This window comes from Cupressus sempervirens, chromosome 4, assembly GCF_028749045.1.
Source record: "Cupressus sempervirens isolate cs-2001-9-10 chromosome 4, ASM2874904v1, whole genome shotgun sequence".
Lineage (NCBI taxonomy): Eukaryota > Viridiplantae > Streptophyta > Pinopsida > Cupressales > Cupressaceae > Cupressus > Cupressus sempervirens.
The window spans coordinates 163,720,249-163,742,924 of NC_143121.1; the positions used below are offsets into that span (position 1 = coordinate 163,720,249).

Below are 22,676 nucleotides of genomic sequence, written 5' to 3' on the forward strand. Positions count from 1 at the left end.
AGCATGGCATGGGATGTGTGGATTCATGCTTGTTCACATAGTTTGCTCGGTTGTGGCTATGGCCATGAAGGCTTCCATGGTTGTATGACAATGGTATTTTTGCTGAATAATACATGGTGATGGATGCTTTTGGAGGCTGGGTTTTTCCCTCAATGAGGGTTTCCCAGGGTATATCTTGTGTCACATTTTGTGGGTATGTTGTCTATTCTCTTGCATGTGGATTTTAATTCCGTGTTTATTTCAGATCTATTATGGGTAATGTGGAAACGGTTATATTCTTTGTTGCCAAGTTTCCTTACAAATAGTTACCGACGGACACAACCCCTCTAGCGACCACAACCCACACATCCAGCATATTCGCTTTGGCATTTGCATTGAGGCCTCTACCTTTTAAACAACAGCTAATCCTACCTCACAATGCATGTGGGATAAAACCCACACAAAAATCTAGTGTCAAAACAAGTTCCGGCAACATTTTTCAAGGAATGTTGTGCACTCTGAGAAAATATTCCAGAACATTCTGGCTCAGTGATAAGTCACGTCCAGCGGCGTATTTTGTCAAGAAAAGGCATCTCTAAGGATGGTTTGTGAAATCTGGTGAGGCAAAACTAAACCACCACACACAAATCCCGTGCTACGCGATGCCTAGTGATTAGCCCATGTCGCATTCAAAAATGTCAGCTGCACAATCAGTGATAATGTCACCTACTGACTCATCTGACATGCAAGTGCCAACAGGATTGTCCAACCCATTTGCTAGTGAAGCAGACAAACACCATGTCAGCGACATGTGTACCTACCATGTGGATTTTTCCTACACTTCTGTACAATACATAAATCCACATCAGCCGCCACATCACCCGAGGGCTGGGTGTGCTGATATCATCATTTTCATGTCTTAAATTTGATGCCTATCTAGATGTCAAAATACGCCAAATTATAACTTATGCAACGGTCGTATGACTATCAAATTTAATCCCTTCATTCGTTGATGCAACCCCTCTCTAGATTGATTTTGGTTTTTGTAGTACGACTTTGGGAGGCCATAACTCGGACATCCAGACTCTAAATCAAATGCAATTTTTTTAAAAATTGGGTAGAATTTTTTATATTTTTCAATGATGTAGCTATTTTCTATTTTTGGTCCGTGGATTATTCATAATTTACATTTTTTGGTGACTGTACCTACATAATCTTACATTTTGCAACCTCAAACACTCCATATGGGCACATTTGGAGTGGAAAATAGGTTTTTTTTTTTTGAAAGTGCATATTTTTTCATCTACTTTCTAGATCTAGTATCAGATTGTAGGGTTGTGTGGACAAAATTGTCACTTTCACCAATAGGGCCTTTCTTTTCTTTGTAATGCTTCAGAATTGTAGCACATTGTAAAGTTTCAGATTTGTACTACATTAAGAGGTTGTAACAAGCAAAATTAGAAGTCCATGAAGGCCAAAATTGGCAAGTGGCTATTGTAATCGCACTACTGATAAAGTGCCCAAAGCATCTATTTTTGGGGGGGTTTCTTGATTTAGTGAAAAAGGGGGGTGTCCTTGGTGTTGTGTTCTCTCTTTTCTACACTTTTCTTTCATTTTCTGCATTATGGGCAACTTTGAGTTTTCTAAATTAACTCCTCATAACTATGCTACGTGGACAATCAAAATGTGGTATCACTTAATGCATAATGGAGTTTCACAATATGTAGATGGTACTCTTCCTAAACCAGCAGGTGATAAGGCATTAGAAAGTGAAATTTCAGCTTGGGTAGCAATGGATAGGAAAGCCCTAGGTGATATATGTTTGGGGGTAGATGATAATATCATGTATCAAATCAAGAAATGTACTACATCCAAGGAAGCTTGGGATACCCTTGAAAGCCTATATGGTAAAGTGCCTGAAGAGGATGTATTCAAGATTGAAGATGAGCTTGTATCCTTAGATCCTAAGTCATATGACTCCATACAAGATTTCATCATCAAGGTGAATGAATTAAGGACAAAGCTTATCAATTGTGGGAGTTTTATCAAAGATGACAGACTTATCTATCTCATACATAACAAGTTGCCATCGGAGTATTCCACATTTGTATCTTCTTTTAACCCCTCAAAGACTACCTTAGGGTCTGCCTACAAGAAAGTCACTTTTGATGAATATTCTAAGCTATTAGATGATGAAGAAAAGAAGTTGAAGTCAATGGGGATTCTCAAATCACCTCAGTCTAAAGCATTGGTGGCCAACAATAAGGGTTCTCAAAATTTAGCTGCACAATCTTCAAATAAAGGAAAGGGTAAGAAGAAATGGAAGAGAAAATCTGAGGATGCAAAAAAGACAACACCATAATCCAATCAACAAGGCAAGTCCTCAAATTCCAACAAGAAAGGGGACAACAATAAGGAGAAGAAGAAGTGCACGTATTGCAAAAAATTGGGTCATTAAGAGCATGAGTGTTATCTCAGAAAGATTGATGAATTAACCAACATCATGAAGAAACATAATGTTCCATTGCCTAATGCTTATAAGGATAAAGGGTCATCTTTAGATTCAAAGGGCAAAGGGCAAGCACTCATGGCTAATTCCAACTCTTCAAAGAAATGGATATTTGACTCAGGTGCCTCATATCACATGGGTTCATCAAAGGAGGATTTTTCTTCATTGAATCACTCAAAGGTACCACACATCTTCATGGGAAATGATAGCAAAATGGCAGTTCAAGGAAAAGGAAATGTGGAGATGGAAAATGGAGAGTTTCAAGAGGTTCTCTATGTTCCAAAACTAAGTTCAAATCTCCTCTCAATCTACCAAATCACTCACCTTCGAGATGGACATAGAGTTGAGTTCCTTCCAAACTAAGTAAAAGTGCACAGTCTTAAAGATGATTCCTTGGTTGCAGTAGGGAAAGTGAATTATAACAAAAGGTTGTACTCTTTCTCTCATTTTGTGCCCAAATCTCCTTCAAAGGCCTTGTTATCTCAATCAAATTCAAACATGCAATTATGGCATGAGTGGTATGGTCATCTTGACTACCACTATCTTCAGCAACTTTGCACATACAAAATGGTCAATGGTCTACCTCAAATCAACTTTTCTAATGGTGAATGTTCAATAGATTTAGTGGATATGCATCTACAGGCGAAGTTACAGAGAGGGAAGTCTTCTAGAGCAATAGGTGTTCTACAGATGGTTCACATGGTATTAACAGGTCCCTTTGCATTCAGCCAAGGTCACTACATACTTACTTTTGTTGATGACTTTTCAAGGTTCACTTGGGTCTATTTTCTTCATAGTAAGAATGAAGTATTGGACAAATTTCTAGACTTCAAGACTCATGTAGAACAGAAATCTAGAAAGGCCATCAAAATACTCCGCATGGACAATGGAAGCATGTATGTGAATAGAAGACTTATGGAATTTTGCAGACATGAGGGCATTGATCTTCAAACTCCAGCACCATTTAGTCTGCATAAGACAGATGTTACACCATTGAGGATCCAAACTCTTAAATCTATGGCAAGTTGCATGATCCATGCCAAGTCTCTAGATCAATCATTAGAAGTCAAAGCAATCTTCAGCACCACTCACATTCTTAATTGTTCTCCTCATCCAGCCTTAGATGGAAAAACTCCTTTTGAGGCATGGTGCGGCAGAAAACCTATTGTGACACACTTCAGAGTCTTCGGTTGTCATGCATGGGCAAAGAGATCTTCTAAGGGATGCAAGGCACATTCATCTCAGCCTTGTAACTTCATTGGTTATGAAAATGGTGTGAAGGCATATAGACTTCTAGATCTTGAGACACATTAGATATTTGTGGAGAAGGATGTACATTTTGAGGAAAGTTCACCCAATTTGTCCTCTACTCCTTTTCGAACATCATATAGTGTGGAAATTGATAGTGATTTCAGCGATAGTGCTTCAATAGATTCAGACATGTGGGGTTCTATTGATAGTTGCAATGAGGGGTCACTTTAGCAATTCAGTCCACATGCATACAATGCCATAGTGATAGGTCCAGAACAACAAGGTACATCCAGTCTTCTAGATACAGGTTCAGTGATAGATTTCGGGGATAGTATTGATGATCTGCCTCTTCTTCTTGATGCAGAATTACCTTCTTCAATTGTCACAAGGGATCCATCTGACTCTCTTGTTCATTCTCTACATGATTGATCCTTACAAGTTGAAGTGATTGTGGATACTTATGATCAACAATTGTAGTAGAGTTCTTCATCAGTTGCAGAGATAGATAGTTCTTTGGGATAGGTTCTTCAACCAGTTGAGTAGATTTTAGAGAAATCACTTATCCGTGGGATTCTTTCCACACACAACAGAAGAGTCTCATTTGTACCCTTGGCATTATTTCTTCCTAAGGGGAGGAACACCATTCTGCAGTCTTGGATCAGCTTCTTCATCGGAGCAGTAACTATTTGGCATTCTTCTTTGGGGGGGAGTCCATCCTATCTCTCTTCCTCTTCTCATCATTCTCTTATGTATATACTGGATGTATGTCATAATGGTGGGGTCTTGATTACTCCATCCATCCATACATCATTTTATCTCTCTTATTGGGGGAGGGTTTTTTCCATGAGGTTTTCCCTCTTTCCCTACTTTATGAGGGATTTGCATATCATTATGTACATGGGTACCTAACATGGCCTCGTAGTCAGGACCCATATTGCATTTCATCCTAGATTTTGTGAGCTTAAGGGCATTCCCCTGAGTTGCACTTAAGAGGGGTGTTGGTGTAAATAAGTATTTACTTGTTACACTTACTTAAGTTTACTTAGGTTAATGCATTATTTTATTATTTATTTAGGTGAGACACTTAAGAGTTTGTGTACTCTCATTGAGTTACGCAACTGTAATTATGCACATGGTGTCTACAACACAGGAGTATGCATCATTCACTAAGTTGTCATATTGACAACACAGTTATCTGCACTCCTCATTTAGTACATGTTGTCTAAACCATTGATTTGTGTGCTACACAATTGTAGGCTTATCCTCACATCATCGCACTTAATCCTGTGTGTAATGGAGGATAACCCATATATGGTGGACATGTGCTTAGTTGTATGACTTATCATGTTGCTAACTTCTATGCATTCTAGAAGCTCTCCTGAGGCCTTTATATGCAGGCACTCCTAGTGTACTCTCAAGTTGGCTAAGCTGGCATATTGAATGAATATCATCATTCTGATCATACTCTGTCTATTTTGGTCTACTATGTGCTTGTGTTGAGTTTTTTAGTTCTTGGGTGAATTCTGGCCTAAGCCAAATTCTTACACATATTTATTAATATCCTTAGTTTCATTATGATTATCATCTCAATGTCCAAAAATCTCACTTTTAGTTTCATTTTGATTCTCATGCACATAGCTCTGATATGCAACACCTCAAGGTATAACAACACATAGACTCCCTCTATCATATAAGAACATGAAATCAACTAGCTCCCTCTTTAATATACATCTCTTGAACTTCTATTTCTCTTATGATTGATGGAAACACCTTTCACCAATTTATCTCTTTATGCACTCTGCCTCTTTGAAACATCTCTATTAGTTTGTTTCCTCATATGGTAACTACATAAAATTCTTTCTCTTCAATAACAATGCCAAAGACACTCCAATACCATCACTAGGTAACTTTTTCCTGTACATCTTTAACATGTAAATATCTCTTGGTCACTTCTCTAAACTATGTTCTTCTACCATCTTGCTTATAACTGATTCAAGAACTTGTAACTCTTACTTCACAACTTTAGGCAAGTCCTGAAGTGTGTCCTATATCAACTTGTAAAATATTCTAATAAATGCATTTGATGTAGAGCTCCATCATAGCTTAAGTAACCTCAGTTAGGGGAATCACCCCTAGTTTAACTTTTAGATATTCATGTGCATCCTTAGGTAAGGATTTTGTGAATATATCAACAATGTGTTCCTTTGTATTCATGTCCATCTGGTATACTTTGAATCCTTTGTAAGAAGCATATGCAAGTAGTGTTCTTACTTCTTCCAATCTTGCAACAAGGGAAAATTTTTCCCATAGACAATTCCTTCTTCATGTGCACATCTTCACAAACTAGCCTTTTTTTTTCTTGTTACTTCCCCTTTTTCATTGATCTTGTTTCTAAATATCCACTTTGTTCCAATAATATTCTTGTCTTTCGGTCTAGGCACAAGTGACTTGGTTCTATTCTTCTCTATTTTTTCAATCTCTTCATTCATTTCTTGGATCCAATGTTCATTATCCAAAGTATCCTTCATTTATTTAGGCTCAAATTCACATAGTAAACATGTGTCACTTCTTAGTCTTTTTCTTGTCATAACTCCAAAGTCTCTGTCTCCAATTATTTCATCATGTGCATGATGTTTTCTCACATACTTCACTAATGTGGATTGTCTTCTTCTTTCTTCTACTTCAGGTTCATCTTGTAGGTTGATAGTAGCTTACACTTAATGTATTTTGAATTTCTCATCTAGTTGTTTGGAAATCACTTTTTGCTACTTGACAGGTTCTATCTGACACTCAACATGTACTTCCCAATGCTCAATAGGCTATGGCTATAACTCAACATGTACTAGCTACTATTTCTCAACAACTTTCTTCTCAAGTTTGGGTAAGGTACTGGGCTCACCTTCATCAATGTATATAAAGCTTCTATAATCTCTAGGTTCCTTTTTACAATGAATGTCACTCTTGTCTACATATTCATCAACTTTCACATTTGCGCTTTCCATAACTTTGATAGTGGTAGAGTTCGAACACATATATTTTTCTCTTACTAGAATAACCTAAGAATATGCCTTCATCAATTTTAGCATCAAGTTTTCTATTTCTATTGTCTTTCAATATATAATATTTGCATCCAAAAACATTGGAATAGTTTACATTAGATGCATGTCCTTACCATATCTCAAAAGGTGTAAGCTTTGTACCTTTTTTGACTTTTACTTAGTTCAAGGTATAAATATATGTACTTACAACTTCTCACCAATACTTAGATGCAACATTCTTTGCCTTCATCAATGTCCTCATGCAATCCATGATTGATCTTTTCCTCCTTTATTTTATACTATTATGTGGAGGGGTCCTAGGTGTAGAAATCTATCTTTTAATTCCTCCATCATTACAGAATGTGTTGAATTTCCCAAATATGAATTCAAATTCTCTATTTGATCTCAGAGACTCCAATCTTTTACCTACTTCTTTCTAACCTTTAGCCATATATCACTTAAGCATTTGAAATGCATCAGATTTTTCTTTAAGAAAAATCATACTCATCATTCTAGAGTAGTCATCTACATAAAATAAAGTATTTGTCACCACAATAGCTTTGCACAAAAATAGGTCCACAAACTTCAGTTTGAACCAATTCAAAAAACAATTAGAAGTATAGGTTTTTCTCTTGAAACTAGACTTTGTCATTTTCCCCAACTACCATTGTTTATAGATCACATTATCAAGTTTCTAAAATTTAGGTAGTCCTCATACTCTCTTCATCTTATTAATACTTATGAAATTATCAAATTTCACATGGCATAGCCTCTTATGCCATAACCATATATCTTCACATTGTACAAATAGACAAATGTCATTAGATAGGTCTACATATAATAAATCAACTTTGGTTTCATCTCCACTTCTAATCAATTCTCCTGAACCATTTTAAATATTTTCCTTCTTATTCACAAATTCAACTTTGTAGCCTGAACTGTTCAACTATTCCACACTCAACAAATTGTAGTTAAGTCCTTCAACCCAATAAGAATATTTTCATATGATCTTATTAGTTAATTTTATAGGTTCTTTAGCTTTCACAAAATATGGTGCATCATTACTAAACTTAACACTACCTCCTTTATAATGTTCTAAGTTTTCAAACTTACTTTTATCACTAGTCATGCGATGTGAACAACTACAATCAATCATCCCTCTATCACCTTTACTCACACATGGAACAACTATAATTTGTTCATCTTCATTAATATCATCTTTGATAGTAACATTAACAACTTCTTCTTCATTACTGTTAGAATTACTATCACTTTCTTCTTTAACAACGAAACAAGACTTCTTACCTTTTCCTTTGTAAGACTTGTATCCTTTGTTGTCTTTTCCATCTCTTCTTCATTTGAACTTATTGTCTTTCCTTTCATCCTTGTCATCCTGGTTAGGGCATCTTGCAACAATATAGCCAACTTTATTGGATGAAAAATAGATTACACAAAGTTTACTTTTGTATTTTCCTTTACCTCCATGTAGTCTCCTAGCCATTAATGCTTCAAGATCCTCAAGATAATCATCAAAAAATCTACTTTCATTGGCTTCACACATTCCTTTCTTTTTCTTAAACTTATGCAAAACCAATTGTGACTTGAGAGAAGATTCAATCGTTGGGGAATTGAGATTCTGAAAGTTTTGACAATTCAAAAGTAGCAAGTCTACCAACCAGACTATCCAATGTTAGGTCATTACTAGGAGTACATCCCAATTCTTGTATTGTAGAAATACTAATATCATAAATAGGAAGTAAAGTTCTTAATACCTTTTTTTATCACAATCTCATCACTAATCTTTTCATCATCTCCTCTAGTAGTATTTGCATCTTCTTTGATTCTTTCAACATATTGAGTAATGTTCTCAACTTCTATCATTTTCATGTCATCAAAATTTCCTTTCAAGATTTCTGATTTGGGTCTGATTAAATTCTTATCTCTGCCATGGATCTTTTCCAAATTTTCCCACATATTCTTTGTAGAATTGCATTCCTTTATGTCATCGAACTCTTAGTAGCTTAGGACAGATGTAGTCTCCAACATTAAATGATTGTGTCCTTTCTCCTCCTTAATCTATTGGGTTGTAATAGGTGTAGGTACAACCACACAATCATTCTCCAAGTAGAATATTGTTGAATCTCCTATGCTAGCAATGTGTTTCTTCATCATAATTTTCCATGTAGGAAAGTTTTCCTCGTTAACCTTGGGTATCTCCTTCATGTACATATTGATCTTTAACTTTAAGTCCCTTCACTTTTTTCCTTCTAGAAGTACCAAAGCTCTGATACTAATTTTTAGAATGATTTATGATAATTGAGGGGGGTGGGGTGTTGAATCAATTATCCTCAGGTATAGATGTATCAATTATACTTTTAGACACTTAAACCAAGTTAGATCTAAACATTAAGTATCTTAGTCTCTATAACAATATATTAGCAACATAAAACTTGCAGTCTACCATCGCAATAATAAAAAACTTGCAAAATGTAAAAAATTAACAATAAATTATCTAAAGTAGTATCCACACAAGTATGGCACCATAATTTAACACAAAAACCCAATGTGGGAAAACCACCAGCAACATGTCACCAATATTTTCACTCTTTTAAAATGAGCTCTATTAGGAGCCAACCCTGTTAAAGGTTACAATACACACTTTTATGTGTGACCCTATTAAATGATTTAATCACGTTATTAAGAGTGGCCTTGTTAGAAGACTTAAAAATATTTCATTAGAATGTCACCTTAATTAAAGGATTTAAAAATGACTGTAAGGTTAACCTTGTTTAAAGTATTAAAAAATGACTATTATGTCAATCTTGATTAAATGATTTCAAATTGATACAATGGTTAGAAAGTAACAACAAATTTGCAATGCTCACCCATAGTTTTCTTTTCTATTTTGATTGTCAAACTCTTTTAGGCTAATTTCCTATATTGGCTAGTTTTAGAGATACTGGATTTATAGTTATATGATATTATTTCATGACTTCGATTAGAGATATATTAGTAGTGATTTCTTAGTCGACTTCATTCATCGGTCTACTAACAAATACCTCATTCATGAGTTGCATGAAAGTGCTCTATGCATTGGCTAGCCCAAAAGGCACGATGAAAAATTCATTCAATCCTTCTTTTGTCCCAAAGGAACTCTTCTATTCATCTCCTTCTATGCTCCAAATCCAATGATATCTACTCTTCCAAACTATCTCTTTGAAATACGTAGCTCTGCTAAAAACATCCATGATATCATGCATCCTTGGTAAGGGAAATCTGTATTTGATGGTGATCTTATTGATGGACCAAGAATCTGTACACATTCTCCATTCTCTATTCTTCTTTTTCACTAATATTTTTGGTACAACACATGGACTAAGACTCTCTTGAATCAACTCTTTCTGCAAAAACTCCCATACTTGCCTATTCAACTCTTCACTTTCTACTAGTGTCATTCTATGTGCTACCTTATTTGAAAAATTGACTCCTAGAATCAAGTTCATTTGATGATTGATCTTTCTTACTAGTGGGAATTCATCAAGCACATTACTGGATACAATATCCATAAAATCATCCAACAAATCTAAAACTTTTACAAGTACATCTTCTATTTCTTCTTTACCATCCTTTGAAATTATAGAAAAATACATATGTGCATGGGGTGTGTGTGCACCAAGATGTGTGCAAAAAGGGGGTTATAAGTGAGCACCTTTTTTTTGAAATCAAATAAACAAGATCTTGGAAGACCCATTTGAGGGTCATGCTCTCAAAATGGGAAAATGTGTCAAATATACAAATTGTAGTACTCTGAATCTAGTTTCTAAAATACTAAGGTTTTTTTTTAAATGGATAAGATTAAGAGGGTCAAACCCCAAGTGCATAGAAAAATGTTCCTATTTTTTTTTCTAAAAAACATAACATAAGTGTTTCCATGTGCTCAAAATATATAGTTATATTTAGTACTTTGAAAAGCCCTTTGGTAGGATAATAGGCAAGGGTAAGATCTAGAAGTTGTGTTTTTTTTTCATAATTCTCTAGTGAGTAGTTCTTTTTTCTATGATTTTTTGAATTGAATCCATCCTAAAATTTTGGTACCTCTTCATGCGTTGGGCATAACTTGCATTAAAATAATCTAAAATGAACACTTTAAAAAAAAAAGTGTATAAAATCAAGTGTAGAACCATAATATGTAATTTATTTTCCATTTGGTTAAGTAGATCAAAATTTAATAAAAACATGGTAGAAATATGTCTGAGAGGATGGTCAAGATAGTTAATACATTGATATAGAAAAATAACTCCACAATGCTAATCTTGTCAATTCTTTTTAAAAGTATGGTTAGAAAGGTAATAAAATCTGTGAGATTGGTGGAAATTTTAGAGATACTCACTTCACCATTTGTAAACTTGATGAAGTCAAAGATGAGAATTGATCTTGCAAGTTGAAAAAATGTCTAAAGCAATAAAAAATAGAGGGAAAATCAACCCAAGACTTTGGATAGTCAAACAAGCCTATTACCAAGTCTAAACATGATCACACTTTTTTGTTAACAAAATGTGATCACATTATTCTTTGTATGAATAAGTTGTCATACTATGCATAACACAATCATGTTATGTCTAGTATGACTATACTAGATATAATATGACTATAATAGGTATAACATGATTGTGATATGTCTAGTATGACTTTACTAGACACAACACATTTGCATTATGTTTATGTAAAAGTATAGTTAATTATTCAGAGGTCTAATAGGCCTAATTAGGCCCAATTGATGAAGCAACTACCTAAAAATGGATTAATTTCAACAAATAAATGAATGGAGGGATGATGCACATTAGGTTTTATACAAAGAAAGAGTGTGGTGGAGAGACAATGTATAGTGGGTTTTATACAAAGATTCAAACACCAATTCTATGAATGAAATTTTAGCTTCTAGAACTCATACTACGGGTCTTCGAATCATTTAGTTTGTTCTTCATCCAAATGGTGAACCTTATAGGGAAAACTTGATTGGAATGCAGTAATACAATGTAATGTTAGGACATATGAGAGAGTCTCTTGTGGTTGAGAAAGAAGATAAATCATCTTCTAAATAAATGATGGATAATTCCTATGAAGGCTCTAAGGTACTTTAATTCATTTTACTCAATCTTCTCTTTTATTTTTATCATGTAGGAAAATTTAGTGATGGGTTTTTGTGTGTATGTCAAGAATAGTAGAAAGAAGGGTTTGAAATTAAGCTAGGGATGCATCACCATGACAACAAGGAAATCTACAATAATATTCATCTTAAATGGCTCCGATCTCTCTCTCTCTCTCTCTCTCTCTCTCTCTCTCTCTCTCTCTCTCTCTCTCTCTCTCTCGATATTATCACATACACTCTAACTTTCTCTCATGTATCTTTATATCTAACCCCCTCTTTTAGTATCTAACTCGTGTCCCAAGCTCAACCCTCTTGACCCCACCCCACCCCACCTCTCTCTCTCTCTCTCTCTCTCCCCCAATTTGAAACAACATAGATAAAATTTTCTATGAAATTCTAATAGTTGGAGGTGTCATATTCATCACAAGTTTTCCATGAGAATCCAGTAGTTGCAAGTTCCATCTTCATCACAAATTTTCTATGACAATCTAGTAGTTGCAAGTGTCATCTTTGTCACAGGTTTTCCATGACAGTCTAGTACTTGTAAGTGTTGTCTTCATCACACATTTTCCATGATAGTCTAGTAGTTGCAGGTGTCATCTTCATCACAAGTTTTCCATGATAGTCCAATAGTTGTAGGTTCCCTCTTCATCACATGTTTCCCTGTCAATCTAGTATTGTAGGTTCCTGCTAACATAGGCTCACATGCATAGCACGTGTTAAGTGAAATCAACGTTAATGTTCACTAGGTCTTCTTGGTCTCAAAAATATTAGGAATAATCAAAGCCTGTCAATATGCCACCACCACTATATTTGGAGGGAATAGAAATCCATCCATCATTATCCTATGTAGTGCCATTGAATCCTAATTCACAAAATTTTTCAGAGTGGTAAGAGAAAGAGAAAGAATAGATTAGTTGAGTCTAATATGCTGAAAGGGGTCATGCGGGGTCATAATGTATCAAAATGGAGATTAGAACCCCTTAAGATCCCGTAAGATCCCTTAAAATATTATTTCTAAGTACATGTACACTGAGGACCTCCCATCATTACTTGAGCTACTAGTAGATGGCGAGTATTCACCATCATCATTTGACATCTAGGCTCACATGGATATCATGTGTTAATTGCAACCAAGGTGACTATTAACTAGGTCTTTTAAGTCTAAACAATCTCAGGAATCATCAGAGTCTATCAATGTATGAGACTCTTGGAGCTCAAAATCTATCACATATAGTAGAGAAAAAATAGGTGTCTATTTCAACTATCATCTATTTGCACAAGCTTCTAGTAGGAGAAGGTCTCTATATGATTATCCTTGGATATCTTTGTTATCCATCATTAAACTTATCAACAGATGGAAGACATCAAATTGTTAGAGGTATTTTGGAGTCTATAGCTTGTGAAGTTGATAAACCCTTGACAGTTATGTACACTTTGACAATAATAATTGAAGATGATAAGAAAGAGAACATTACAATGGCTATATGTTCTTGTATATGTTGGAAAAAAGACATCAAGAGGATTTTGATACTAAAATATGATCTACACAACCAAATGGAAAAGATGTGCTTGGCAACTGAATTTCTTGAGGTAGTTTCAAGAGGCCTGTCATCAGAACATCTAAACATTTTTGAAGGTTTATGTGAGATTTTAAAGATTTGGTGCATCATAGTATTTGATATTGATGCAATTAATGATATGCTCCAACATAAGAACCTCCAAATTTTTAAACAAGATGAGAGTTTCCTTTTAGGATTTTTCCCAATTAAAGAGTCCCTTGGGTAATATCTACCAAGAAGACATCAAATATTAGGAAGGAAAAGTTATGGGACATTACCTAGGAAAGATAGGGCACCACATAGTTATAAGAAATCATCTAGGCCAAGCACATCACCACATAATTTTAGGACATCAGCTAGGAAATCTACACTAACATGGTAGCTTTCACCAAATTTTGTGGACAGATGGGACAATAGATTGCAAAGTTTTAGGAAAGAATTTGGAAACAAGAAAGAAAGCTCACTCAATTCTTTGAAGATTAAGCTGGTAAGAATTCTATTCCTTTAAGAATGACTAGATAAAGAACAACTAGAAAGAAGTTCAGGCCTTCATCTTATGAGAATGATGGGAAATGTCTGCCTTAAAATGATTATTATTTCAAAAGTTCTTGTTGCCAACAAAAAATATCAAATGGTGCCATTCAAAATTAAAAATATATTAGGTGATGAAGTTTTAAAATTGGAGATCTACTTCTATTCTTGTACCAAATGTAGATTTCAACTCTTATATGGATCTATAGGATCAATCATATGCCTAAAGGATTGGCCAAGAGAAAACTATTATTCTATATCAACTAATTATGAAATGTTCAGTTCATGATAAAAATTATAGCAATCAAGGAGAAAAATAGCTATATAGGATTTGGTTATGAATTATGTTAAGATTGAAACCTATAACCAATTTGTCAAGATTACGAGAAAAAGACCACTTGGCTAATGGAAAATATTGGGAAGAGCTTCTTGGACACTTAATAGAAGTTATATATATAATTGCATGAAGAGCTAGAAAGGGGAAATCAACAAAGGAAATAAGTAAGATATGTGTGTTAGCCTTTGTAAGATGATGATGATGATGACTACTCACCATCTACAAGTATGCCAAGAATTGATAAAAGGTCTTTAGTGCACATGCACTCAAACAAAAAAATTCAAATATAGAAGTGACAAGTCTTGTGGAATTATTATAGAGTAATATAAACTCTCTCTCTCTCTCTCTCTCTCTCTCTCTCTCTCTCTCTCTCTCTCTCCCCCTTGCAACTGCTTCACCCCCTTCTCTCTATATATATATCTCACTCTCATTACTTCTGGTTCTTCATAAACTAATGGGGTTATGGAGAACTAGAAGCAATTCTTTTAGTTCTTAATAATAGGATTTTGTTTTGTTAAGCATAATATGACCATATTATTTCAAACTTAATTTTTTTATTTTTTTTCTTTGGCTTGGTAATGAGCTAAGACTAATTTCCAAATTTGATCAATAGTACACATAAGGAGATCACGTTATGTGCACTTTTCAAAAAAAATCATGGTGCATATTCTGCATGTCTCATACCTTGTTTAACTTTCTTCCATCCACAAAATATATTATGGAATTATTGAATACCTTTTCTTCTATGTCCTTTAATGGTTTAGCTTATGCTCCATTTCATCTTTTGTTAGAGAATAAATATTCACATGACCATCCTATACCATATGCATGTCAAATTGCCATAACCTACGCAACATCTTATGACATGCATCTATAAGTATGATGTCACATAGTACCTCATCAAGGTAGCCCCCAATCTTGAACTTCACTAGGCACTATTTGTTTACCATGATCTTGTGGTCATCCTTCACCTAAGTAATCTACTATGGACATGGGTGTTTTTTTCTTCTTGATCTTTAACTTCATGACCATCTCCTCTAACACCAAATTGAAAGTGTGAACATTATCAATATTCACTTTACAAAATTTCTCCTACACTTGCACCTAATGTGAGTCAAGCTTCTCCATTGCTCAATTCATCCTCACCACTCAGCAGGAATCTTCTATCAACTAGAACTTCTCTACTATCAACATCTTTAGAATGGGATGACTTGGAATTTTCATCCACAGTATCAATTTGACTTGACATTTAGTTATCCTATCTATCCTTCCTTCAAATTGAGGACAATCATAAGGCATATAACCTTCTTCTCTACACTGAAAACATGTTCCACAAAATCACTTCTTTGAGGTCCTTTTCCTCTTCCTCTTCCTCCTCAATACCTATTATTCTGATCATGGAAACAATTAAAATTAATTCCCCTATGATTGTGACTATTATTGGTTGCACCCTTCTTCTGATCTTCATTTTGACCTCCACAGAATCATCCACTAGATCTTCCACCATGACCTCTTCCAATTTACCCTCTCTCAAACTTTGTGTTCAATTTCTCTATATCATCAGGGAAAAATTGTATTCCACTTCAATATGGTTAATTTTGAATAGACTTAACTCTTCCTAAATATTTAGCCTCAAACTATTAAGGTAATATATAACATTCTCCTTGTAAACATCTGCATGACATGTTATAATGAAGACTTGATAGAACTCTTCTATTTTCTCTTAAATAGATCTTTCTGCTTTCTTCAACCCTTACATCTTCTTCATTAGATCAAGATCATAATCAACAAGGATGAATTGCTACTTCAATTTATCTACCATCTAGTCCCCTCTTGTGTTTTTCTCCTTTCCTCTGTTGTTTCACTCCAAGTGAATCTCTTGTCACTCGATCCTAGCATGCCCCTTCAAACCAAAATTTCCCATCTTGACCATATTAGGATCCTCAATATCTTCTTACTCAACATAATCTTCTAATTCATTGATCTAGTTGATTAATTCCTCTAGGTTAAGATTTCCCATTAATGTGAGGACCTCAATATTATGTATTTTCCCAGTCTTGGAAATGACCTTGAAAATTCTTTCTTCCTCTTGGTTCATAACATTACCTTCTCCTTCATGATCAACATTTCCTTCTTCCCTGAAATCATTCTCACTTTCATCTCTTGCTACAAGATTCATCCATCTACAAATGTCTTCTTGCAATGTTAATGCTTGTCACTCAGAGGCTCTAACCTCAAGTGTCACACCCCTGACTCTTCTGTCACGTTCCCTTCTTGGAGTAAGTTTTACACTTATCATTGAAAACCTAAACCATGGTCTCGATGTAAACTAACTCATAGTTGATGATTTTCCTACAGACTTAGGAGCTTTTGATCTAATACCACTTGATGAATGTTACTCCCCTTAATGCCAAAAATACATAACTAGAGAAATAACAACAATTTACAAGAACAAGAAATATGATTCTTATTATCTTTAAAAGTATGCAATTATAAATATTAGAAATAAAATATGCAAAGCCACATGGGCATTTTCCCTACAATATCCAATAAGAAAAAGCCTTGAAAAACCACCCAAAATTTCCCTAGACAACCCTATGGGTCTTCCTTATATGGGCCATTTTCTATTTCCCAAGGAGGTTCTAGACTTCAGCCTAATCCTTGAGGCCAACCAACCCTAAAATTACTTTATTTTCATATTTATCACATAGAGTCAACTCAAAACAATTTCAAATTACAATTTTAGGTAGCCCAACTTCCATAGGTCATAACTTCTTAATCGTAGACTTTATTGGCTATTATAACCTCTTTTCAAAAATGATAGCTCCTGATCTCCAATGCTTGATTGCATAAGCATTTATTGAAAATGGTTTGAACTTGTTTTGGGAGCTCTCAGGCCTTCAAAATTGAGCTCAAAATTTAATACGAAAAAGCCTTCATAACTTCACCAATACATATGATATTGCAATGAAACTCCATCGATAGGCCAATATATTGGAGATTAAACTCTACCTATGAAATTAGAACATTCTAAGCTCATATGACTAACTTAGAAACAATAGCAAGCTTCCACAAATAACATCTTTGCACTGAAACAACCCTTATTAAAAAAATAGAAACAAAATATTTTTGGGTGATGGAAGATTTCCCTTATACACAAGATGCTCCTCCACAAAAAATTCATTAATAATGATAACCTTCACACAAACACTAATTGAGTCTCTAAAAAGAAAATTCTATTCATATGAACAAATTGTGATGTGTGGTAGATATAATACTAGTTATGTCAAAAATCAAAGAATTCATTTTAGAAATTGTAAACCATAGTAATTGATAACATTAAATATTAATATATATGAGTTATAATTAATAAAAATGACATACCAATAAAATTATAAATTATAAAAAATAATTCTATCAAATTTGGATTATTTAATTGTAGGGTGCCAAAAGTGTGTGTGTGTGTGTGTGTGTGTGTGTGTGTGCGCGCGCGTGCGTGCATGTGCGTGTGTGTGCATGTGCACACACACACACACACACACACACACACACACACACACACACACGTGTGTGTGCATGTGCACACACACACACACACACACACATATTGGAGAGAATATATGTAGATACCGAGAAAAGAGAAGATTAATGTTACAATATTATATAGGATAAGGTTTATCTAATGGACAATTAGTTATAACTAGCTAAAGTGGTAGGTTATTTGAATTAATTTAAAATTGGTTTAAAAAAAATTAAAGGGCGTAGTATCCTTATTTAAACTAATTTATTTAGACTAAGTTTCTCTTTCCCTATTCTTTTTCCCATGAGTGGGATGCCAAGAAGTAAATTTTGATTTTACTAAAAGTCTCTAAGAGCACATCCAATGAAATTAATATATTTGTAGATTATTTTTACTTAATATTTTTATCATTTAAAATTAGTCAACCAATCACAATTTTTTTTTTGTTAATTGAATATTTCTAAAGTCTCCTTGTGAACACCACCTAGATCACATGAGTGCTAAGTGCTAAGCGTTCTAATTATGTGAATCATTACTCATGAAACATGAGTCAATGAGTTTGACTTAAAAGTTGCACAATTAAATCTTGATAGTAATATCACAATATAAACATGTTTTAAAAATGTTATTAACAACACAAAATAAGTAAAAGTTAAAAAGTCAATCCCTTTAAGAAAATATTTTTCATAATTTTTATTGATTTTTTAAATTTTCATATTTGAAAATCAAATAATTTTTATTCAAAAAATAAAATAAAAATGAATAGAAATTTTAATTTTAATTAAATTAGTTTCCACTCAAATTATTTCACAAAATTTATATATCAAAACTATGTTATATGTTATCAAAATTATTCTTTTCCCTGCACTAAAAGTATTTTTAATTTTTAATTCAATCTACTATATTAATAAATTAACAATTTATTAATTTGAATAATTTTATTATTATTTATCATATTTTAAAAATACTAAATACTATCTAACATATATAATTTTATAAATTTTTATATTTATATTAGTTATTTATAAAACTATTTTAAGCAAACTTTATGATGAATAAGATTACTTAATATTCATCTCGACAGTGCGAGCTTAAACTTTTATTTGACTTTTGTAATATCCTTTGCCCAATTTGCTATAAATTTTTTGATGTCATTCTCAAGGAATATTATCAAACACTTCTGATGTAAAATACTTCCCTAGCCAATATGGAATAAAAGACATATTCTCACATTATAATATTAAAATGACTTTATTATTACAAAGTTATAATAATATTAAAATATTTAAATAAATCATATTTTAATTTATTTAATTATTTTATAAGAAATTAATTTAAAAAATTATACTTATTTCTTTACTTAGCCTAGCTAAAAATTCCAATGAGATGCTAAAAAGATGGGGACATTACTTGAGTTGAAATTTCTACCTCCATATTTACTACCGAATTTAATTGACATTGAGAAATCTCACCTAATTGAAACCCTATAACTTTTAGGGTTTGAGCAAATATCAAATGGATTCAGAAGTAAAACAGCGAAAACAATATGAAGTACATATCTTTCCCCTTTTTTCGTTGTCGAAGATTAACTGCCCCTTCAAATCCTACTATTTTACCTAGTTTCAATCGACTTTCTTTCAGTCACTTGTACCTACTTATATCACACCTTATACCTACTTATATCACACCTGTAATGAATCCCCTACTTTCACCGATGGTAGCATCTATTCCAGAAATTTGTTCTAAAATTTGTTCCAAAATGCACCAGTGGTGAAATCGGCAGGAAGAGCGGCGCAGTGTGGAAAGAGAGTGATGAGATAAAATTCCTGGAGCATTTGTGGCTGTGTGTAACGAGCGCAAGTGCATTTCCAACTTTTTACGAGATTGTTAGGTCCCATTTCGAGGATGGTTACAGCAATGCCCAGCTTTAGAATAAGAAAAGATCCCTGGAGGCTAAGTATTACACTCTCAAGGAGAAGGCGGAGGATGAGAAATCAGGTGGGCTCGAGCCTCATGAGCAGATTGTGTACACACTCGCTAGACAAGCGTGGGGAAGGTGGGAGGAGGAGAATGTGAAGAAGAAGAAGAAGAGAAGCGATGAAAAGGCGGCTAGGGCAACAAACGAACAAGTGGGCAATCCAAAAGAGCAGAGGGGAGAGGAAGAAGATGTTGATGCCGAAGAGGAGATGATGAGGAGGGAAAATGAGTCCTTGGGAATGGGAAGGAAGGAGGTTGAAGCTGCTTTTGCTGTTGCTGTTCCAGCAGCAGTAGATGATGCAGAGCATCAGCATCATCATGGTGGAGAAAGGGAAAGGGAAAGGGAGGTTCTAAATCATGATCTCAGTCCTCCTGATGCTGCTCAAGACCAGAGGCCTCCCGTGAGAAAGAGGAGGAGGGAGGAGGATGTGAAGAAGAAGAAGAAGAGGAGAACTAATGAAATGGTGGTGGGAACAAAGGAACAAGTGAGCGTGAATCCAAAAGAGCAGCGGGGAGAGGAAGAAGAATCACCCACGTGTCTGCCTCTGCCTCAAGGTGAGGAGGGAAAATGAGTCCCTGGAAATGGGAAGGAAGGAGGTCGAAGCTGAAGCTGAAGCTGCTGTTGCCTAACAATCTCGTAAAAAGCAGCCCAAGTTTTGGGAATGCACTTGCGCTCGTTGCACACGGCCATCAGATGTTCCAGGAATTTTATCTTGTCTTGTCGCTCTCTTTCCACACTGCGCCGCTCTTCCTTGCCGATTTCACCACTTTTGCATTTTGAAACAAATCATTGATAACTAGATTCAAGTTTCTGGAATAGATGCTACCATCGGTGAAAGTAGGGGACTCATTTAGGGTTTAACGCTTCTTCCCATGGCCAACCTCCGAATAAGGTCTACGGTTTGGTGCAGTGTACTGGAAATATAACATCAGAGACATGCTCAAACTGTATGCGGAAACCCAATAACACTATTAAAGAGCTTTGCCCCAACGACAAAAGCGGGAAAATATGGTTGGATGATTGCTTCTTGCGCTATGGCAGCACTAATTTCTTTTCAATACTTGATACTGATGGAGTTTCTGTGTCGAACGCTTTCCAGTCCAAAATCAAAACCCTTCTGTTGGATCTGTTCAACAAAGCTTACGTCCCTGCAAACAAGGGTTTCGCTGCTGCATGGCGAGATATGGAGTGTACTCATTTTATTACTCTGCTCAGTTGCCTTCTCATTCCGCTGAGGAAATTAGTCCCCTGCCTCCCACATCAAAAAGTATGAACGCCTCATCTACCTATTCAAGCTTTTTCTTGTTCATGGGAATCTTTAGTGGAATGAGAAGCAGTTTTTGAGTAGGTAATTGTATAAAGATGTTGTATTGTATTTCAGGTCAAATTACATGTTACATGAGTTATTTTTCTTGTTTCCTCCTTTTATATAAGTAGATTAATCTTAAATTATCAAGAGTGTTACGGTAGATGATTTAGAAAACAGATCACACTTCATCATTCTAAATACAAAAAGAGAGTTCTTCAGTCAAAGTTTACTATTATATAAATCTACAATTTAGATTAAAGTAATAGCTAACTTATAAGAAGCATGTTCAGTCCATTTCATAATGTTTACTATTTAATATTTTCTGTTTGGTCCTTGATTGGATGGCTAGGTCAATCTGTTAGATGCAAAAGCCATTCTACAGTCAGAATCTTAACTTGTCATTAACATGTCATATACAATATTTTATGAACTTCTTTTTAATAAGATATTAAAAATTCAACCTCTTCTATATTTTATTTTATGTTTTTGCTATGAGCAGATGCTATTCTTTAACGTGAATGGAGCTATCTCAATTATCTTATTCTAATGTTCATTTTTGAAAATATTATAGTGCCACTGGCCACAATCCTAATTATTGAACAGAATTGTACAGAGAAGTCCTCAAAAACATTACCAGTAGTTTTAGGCTTTGTGGGAGGCAGCATTCTGGTGCTATTTATTTGCCTGATTGTATGGAGAAAAGTAGTTAAATCTGCCCTGTTTGGAAAGGCAATAACTACTCCTACAACCAACCAAGGTGTTCACTCTGAAATCCATTTCTACTTCAATATTCCTCTTGCTGTGGTGGTCTAGTGTGATGAATAGACTAAGCTTACCCATTTTACTCTTATTGCTTTGTAATGCTACAGAAAGGGGTGAATTATCCCCTATATCTGAGTTGCTTATGCACGAGCATAAATTTGTCTTTAGATTACAAGCATTGATAGAAGACACAGAAAATTTCCACGACCACAACAAGCTTGGACAAGGAAAATTTGATAGCAGTAAAGAAACTTTATGCCAAATCTACACAAGGAAAAACAGAGTTTATGAATGAAGTTAAATTGGTGGCAAATGTTCAGCACAGAAACCTTGCAAGGTTGCTAAGATGTTGCATGGAGAAAAATGAAAGGTTGCTTGTGTACGAGTATTATCCCAACAAAAGTTTGGACAACTTTCTCCTTGGTAAGTTATCATAATATCTTAATTTGCTCTGGAATAGATGAAGAGGTGACTAATGTGTTAAGAATAGGAATAACAGATCCAGATAAATGCAGAGAGCTAGACTGGCAAAAACGTTATAATATCATCGTTGGAATTGTTCGTGGGCTTCTCTACCTTCACGAGGATTCACCTGTATGAATCATTCATGGAGATATAAAGGCAAACAACATTCTGCTTGATCACAAACTCAATCCAAAAATAGCTGACTTTGGTTTAGCAAGATTTTTCTCTCAGGATGAGACGCATATCCATACAAGAGTTGGAGGCAAATGGTAAGCATCATGATGAT

The 22,676-nt window shown here is 34.6% G+C and overlaps 1 pseudogene across 1 annotated transcript in view; it reads left to right on the forward strand.

Annotated features, from left to right (window-relative positions):
• Nucleotides 1–22,676, forward strand: part of LOC149560493 (cysteine-rich receptor-like protein kinase 10) — a 62,538-nt pseudogene that overhangs the window by 24,177 nt on the left and 15,685 nt on the right. Inside the window, exons 2-4 of the transcript XR_016363697.1 lie at nt 21,777–21,920; nt 22,033–22,348; nt 22,425–22,659. The product of XR_016363697.1 is annotated as a cysteine-rich receptor-like protein kinase 10 (transcript). The remainder of the gene's footprint in view (nt 1–21,776; nt 21,921–22,032; nt 22,349–22,424; nt 22,660–22,676) is intronic.